Source organism: Lithobates pipiens, unplaced genomic scaffold, assembly GCF_037356315.1.
Source record: "Lithobates pipiens isolate NorthernLeopardFrog02 unplaced genomic scaffold, aLitPip1_a1.2 Scaffold_3, whole genome shotgun sequence".
Lineage (NCBI taxonomy): Eukaryota > Metazoa > Chordata > Amphibia > Anura > Ranidae > Lithobates > Lithobates pipiens.
This window is the reverse complement of record NW_027507790.1, coordinates 65,187,415-65,193,825: the sequence shown is the minus strand read 5'-3', so window position 1 is coordinate 65,193,825 and position 6,411 is coordinate 65,187,415. Positions and strand designations below refer to the sequence as shown.

At 43.1% G+C, this 6,411-nt stretch overlaps 1 protein-coding gene across 2 annotated transcripts in view; it reads left to right on the top strand.

The window, feature by feature from the left end:
• Positions 1-6,411, top strand: part of ADGRD1 (adhesion G protein-coupled receptor D1) — an 843,751-nt gene that overhangs the window by 514,050 nt on the left and 323,290 nt on the right. The gene's annotated exons all lie outside the window — the stretch shown is intronic.

Here is a 6,411-nt window from a genome sequence, read left to right as displayed (position 1 = left end):
TTCATTTTTGCTCATCTTTTTATATGCTGATAACCCAGACATGTTGCAAGCAGAAAAGATAGAACAGAAAGCAGAGATAGGAAGAAGGTGTAGAAAGGAGCTGTTGCTGTATATCTCTCTTTTAAAAAAGTAAAAAAAAAGAATGTGCACCAGCTTGTCTCTAAGGACTGTTTCCACAAAGGTTACAATCCTTCAGTGCAGAGCTAATTCCTAACAATGCACTGAATGCTCTTAATGCGAAACTATCCCACTACGCTGCCAGCCAATATGTGACGAACGCGGGTGTCAGATCCCTGCCCTCCTCACTAACTGGCGACAAAGGACCGGCCAACCTCACACCCCGCTGTCACTTACGTAACAATGCCACACTCAGCTGCACCCAGCACAAAGATTTTCCAGCTTGCGGGACCACAATCTAGGTGCAGGCAGCCTGAGAGCGATTGTCACTGGGCTAATTACACAATTAACCCTTTAACTGCCACCACCCCCGTTTAAAGACAGAGCCGGGGGGACTCGTAATTTTAGCAATACCAATTATAAGTTTAGAATAAGCGACTGAAACACACACTGCCACCACAGACAGGTCCGCTCAGTGCCTTACTCTACCACAGTAGCACCCTTTTAAGAGACAGGTTCGTTTATAGTTTGCATCAAGAGCTTTAAAGACAAGGTTATCACTTTTCAACATAAGGGTTTATTATGAAAAGGTCAAGGTTGGTGCGAATAAAACATTTACAGAAAAAGGATGTTTCAAAAAATAAAGACAATATACAGCCACAAAGAAATAAGGTAGAATTGAGAAGGAAGAATACTTGCAATTAATGTCCGAGGGTTGATCAGAGTTCGATCGATGAGCAAAGGTAATCGGTTCTCAAACTTGGCAGATGTTCCTGCTTGGATGGTAAAAGGAGAACTGACCATTGCCTTGGCCTCTCCTCTTTTCTGTCAAATCAAAGGGGGTGTTGACAGCGACCAGTGACCAATCGTCTGGTCATCTTGTTTAGGGGTTGGTTGCTGGGAGGTGTCTACACTCAGGACCCTGTCCCAGGGACACTTTATGATACATATTCATATCTCTGCCTCTCTATTGTTTATAGACTGCAGATATCCATTTTAGTGATCAGCATGATATTTGCTTCAAAACAAGTCCACACATGACAGGTTTCCCATTTCAGGGTTACCTAGGAGGAGTAAGGGGTCCCAGTGGCTTCCCATATGACCTGACATAGGGGTGTTTGGACTTGAAATGATAGAAATTATCCGGGGGAAACTAAATATATCCATATTATGGCTGTGCTATGATGGCTTTGAAAGTTATAAAAAATTTTGAAGTTTCAAAACTTTACTAATCTGTCTGCAGTCTGTGGTTGGAAGACGGGTATCTGTTGGTTCTCTGCATGGAGAGGGTGACAGTTTTACGACAGGCCGGAATATCTTGCCAGGCAACTTGAGCCTTGTTTATTGACCTAGCCTGGTTCTGTTTTCTCTGCTAAGATAACCTTTCTTTCCTTTTGAAGATGTTAAAAGCTTTGGAATTCCTAAGACAGGGAGGGGGGGTTTAGAGTCTTCTGTAAGTTTACAAGGTAGCCAAGCTGTCATGGCTGCGTTCCAAACAACATGGCGACTAGTTACAATATATCCTGGCTCAGACGTGATATGGTTACACACGGGTCTTAGGTAGGAAAGGAATCTGATGTTGGGCAGCAAAGGATGAATCCATAAAACAGCTGCATGCCCCGGAATCAATAATGGCGGGCGTCTGTAAAGTCTTTCCTGGGAACTGGAAGGAGACGGAAATGATAAGGTGAGATGAAAACTTTATTAAAGAGTCTGGGAGATCAGGAGGCATAGATGGACACTTACGGAGCTTAATAGGACAGTTCCTGACGTAATGTCCAGATTCCCCGCAATAGAGACATAGATTGTTATTCCGCCGACGTTGACGTTCTTCGGGGGTAAGAGATGGTCGCAAGACCCCAAGTTGCATAGGCTCAGGTGTGTCAGACGTGGCCCCGGGTCGGGCGGCAGGTGCTGGATGTAAATGGCTTGGGGCCTTTGGAAGCATCCAGGTTGGGCGAGAGAAACCTGTGGCCCTCTCGGCTCTCCTCTCTCTCAGACGACGATCGATCTGTATCGCCAAGTCAATTAGTGCGTTTAAGGTCTGTGGAACACCGACTCTAGCAAGCTCATCTTTCAAAGAATCAGAGAGTCCCATGCGGAACTGATGACGAAGGGCAGCATCATTCCAGTTCGTATCCGCGCCCCATCGCCTGAACTCGGCCACATAATCTTCCACCACCCTTCGTCCCTGCTGGAGGGTCCGCAAGGCGGTTTCTGCAGTCGCTGAAAGTTGGGGATCTTCGTATATTTGAGCCATTGCATCAAAAAAAGTAGTAAGATTAGCCAACGCTGCGTCCTTCTGTTCTAACAGGCGGTGGGCCCAGGTCTGGGGGTCTCCAGAGAGTAAAGATACCACAAAACCCACCTTGGTAGCCTCCAGAGAAAAGGTCCGTGGTTGGAGGGCGAAATATAATTCGCAGGAGTTGCGGAAGGCCCTGAAGCCACTGCGATTCCCAGAAAATCGCTCAGGTGTGGGAACTTTAGGTTCTGGTGGTAACATCACAACTGTAGGTGCTGGTCCTGCTTCAGCTGAAGAAACTGATGGTTGAGGGGCCCCCAAGGATCCGGAGGGGTTGGAAAGAGCAATCACCCGTTCTTCCAGCCGGGTGTAGCCTTGCTGGAGGCCCTTAACTGCCTCAGAAAGTCCTGCCAGGTGTTGACAAAGTTCTTCCATGGCGGAGGCTCCCCGCTCGGGCTCAGACATTGGCTGTCTGCTACTGTCACGTACCTTCTAGTAGTGAGCCCGGATTGCGGAAAGAGGCCTCCCTTACAACTCCCACTACCGGTTTCCTGGCAATGTAACAGGGAACACAGGAGTAAGGAGGGGTACAGGTGCCTGGCAGGATCAACAGATGAGTAGGATGTGTAGGTGAAGTTCAGTGGAGCAGGTAATCACAGCGAATGGATCAGCAGGTAATTTATAGCAGATAACACGGTTCAATGGAACAAGTAACTTGATGAAAAGCAGTGCAGGGAAGTAGGCAACTTGTAGCAGATGAACAGTGCAATATACACAAGTACTTGCAGCAGATGAACAGTTCAATATGAGCAGGCCCTTGCAGCAGGTGAACAGTTCACTAAGACAAGTGACTTGAAGCAGGTGAATAGCGCAATATAAACAGGTACTTGCAGCGGATGAACAGCTCAATATAAGCAGGTACTTGCAGCAGGTGAACAGTTCAATACAAGCAGGTTACTTGCACACAGTTCAATATAAGCAGGTTCACATTTAGCAGACGGATGGTCAAAGCAAGCCGGGTCAGATATCAGACTGGAAGCGAAGTACAAGGGAACAGGCAGGAGAATCGTCACAACAAGCCGGGGTCGGGTGCAGGCAGATAGCAGATGGGTCACAGGCAGGCCGGGTCAAACAGGAACGAATACTACGGATCAGGTCTCACAGGTATAACGCTGTAGAGCAGATAGCAGAGACCATTAGCAAGAGGCTAGTTTAAATAGGCCATTTGGCACCAACACGGACGCACGCACGCGACCGCACACGTGCCCGCGCAAGCGCACCTGCGTACGAACGCATGCGCGTTCGTACGATCGTGCGTACCTGCGACAATCGTAAACCAGAAGACCTGGAGGTCAGTCTCTTCATGCGATTTTCATGACACCCTGTGTCCTTTACTCAGCTGTGCCCGGGGCATCTGATCCTCTTGCCCACCCCTTGTTCTGGCCCTGGATATGCTGCAACATTGTGTCTCAGCCAATAAGGAGGGAGAGTTTCGGACAGCCTAGACACTCATGGACATCGCTGGACAGAAATAAGGATCAGGTAAGTATTAGGGGGGCTGAGGGGGGCTTCTGCACACAGAAGGCTTTTTATCTTAATGCACAAAATGCAATAAGATAAAAAACCTTCTGACTTTACAGCACCTATATGAATGCATGTCTCCATCCTAAAGACACCATATCCTGCAACTATAGAAAGATTTGGGCAGAGATTTGTTATAATGTCAAAAAATCTCTGCATGCAGTAAGCTCTTTTAAGAAGCTATGAAACAGCCATGTCCATCCTTAAAGCTTCTTATGACTGAAAAAAAATCCACAAAAATAATAATATATTTATAAACTAATATTTTTTAGAGAGAAATATGTTATAATACAGAACTAAAAAAATTAAAAGCCCTTTAAAACATGAGTGTTTAAAATTAAATGTTATTGACGTAAAATGTGGATCCTTTATTGTATCATCAATGTATTTGAATTTATCCAGAAAACATTCCAATAAAAGGAGGTCAAAGTCAGAACATCCTGTACCCAGTTAGATCATAGACATGTTTATAATGCCAGAAATCTATTTATATAAAAGCAGGGTAAATGAAAATTGTAGATTAGCTGTAGACCCATTTAGAGGTAAAGTAGACTTTCATTTTGAGCTGGGATTAGTCTGTTCTGCCCTCACAATGTGTTTTCAGTACAAGGCTTGGCAGACAGCTAACAACTTCCCAATAAAGACTGAGGCCGAAGGGTTAACACTTGTAATCTTTACTGAGAATTGGATTTAAGTTCTTTTAAGTTTTTAAATCTTTTAGGTTTTAGGTTACGTTGTAAAACTGCAAAACACAAATGATAAAAGTATGTATCAGCATTAAAAATGACATTCCAAATGCAAGTACAGTCAAGCAAGCTTACATTAATGTAAAGCATTAGCTAAGAGAAATTAGGCCTAGCTAAAGGAACTCTCTGGCAGAAACTACTATCAAACACACATGAAATGCAGTTGAATTAGTAGAACACATACTACTTCAATGAATGCTAATGCCAGCCTACATACAGACTTATGCTTTCAAGGCCAGTTTTAAGAAATAGTGGAGCTAATGCCATGCTTCCTTTACTGCAGTATAAGCAAAATGTCTGCTGGACAGGAAGTGGGCGTAATATACTACAGTTTCCTGCCAACAATAGATACCAATTTAAAGCAACAGTATCATACTTACATATATACTGTATGATGATTTGAACAAGTTGTTTTAATGTTTTATAATCCTTTGTAGCTATATATTTTTTCAATTATCAAGCATTGTGGGATATCCACCGCTACCCTAAACAGTGCACAATGGATTAAACCAAAATAAAAATGCATTATGAAAACATAAGCAATTATACATTCATGAACATCTGCAGATGTGAACAACATGTCCTCCAAAAAAGGTGTCAATATATATTCAGTTCCAGCTCTTCAACAGCTCAGGGTTGTAACACACATGCTCTTGAGTGTCCCTTTAAAGTGCTTACTTACCAGATTGTATTAACCTCTTTTCAAAAAAAGAATGTATAGATGTGCTTGTTTACAATGCACACTCCACCTTTCTTTAGGTACTGTAATGCCAGCTCCTTTAATCTGCCAATGCTTCTTCATCTCTGCTTGGTCACAGCAACCACTCAGGAGGGACCACCACTGATTACTTATACTCCTCAATCAAGATCAAATGGGAGACACAGACCAGTGAAAAAATTTACAAGCTTTATAAAATTAATAAAATACAGGATAAAAGTACACTCACATAAAATAGTGCCTCTCTGGCACCCAGAATGACCAACCTGCTCTATGTATCAGGAACGCTACTGCTCCACTGTTCCCTGGATCCAGTGTACATTTCACAGAGGAGTGAACATTATACCACTAGTAGAGACTCCTTCCCTACGCATTTTGTCACATCCAGACATGTTCAAGAAGTGCTACGACATGGCCATAACTACCTCCGCTCTCTATCTAGCTAATACCATTAACTCTTACTGCATCATACTCTAATTAGTATGGTGATTCAAATAATACAATAATACAATGTAGTATATCCTAGGAACTAGACCTATTTAGCACCAATAAGACCCAAAGGAACTAGTAGGAATAATTTAAATTAGGCTACAGTATGTCACTGTCGATAATTTGTAATGAAACAATTCAACTCTACTTCTGCATTCAGACCATGCAGATTGAGTGTTCCTAGTTTATAAATCCAGTGGGTTTTGTTTTAGGAGATCTCTTTTTTGGGATCAGATCCCCTGCAATGATTTATGACCCTGCTTATAGAAAGACAGGCCGCTGTGCTACCCTAAAATGATTGGAAACTCTATGTTTCTTAAACACTTTGGCATTGTTGTTAATGTGTTCATTAATCCTTGTGGTAAGCTTTCTAGCCATTCTTCCTACACATTGGAATCCACGCGCACATGCCAATATGTAGATCACATGTGTACTATCACATGATATAAACTTGTCAATCTTATACAGCTTTTTGAAGTGGTTGGACTTAAACGTTATTCTTTTTCTTTCTTTATTCC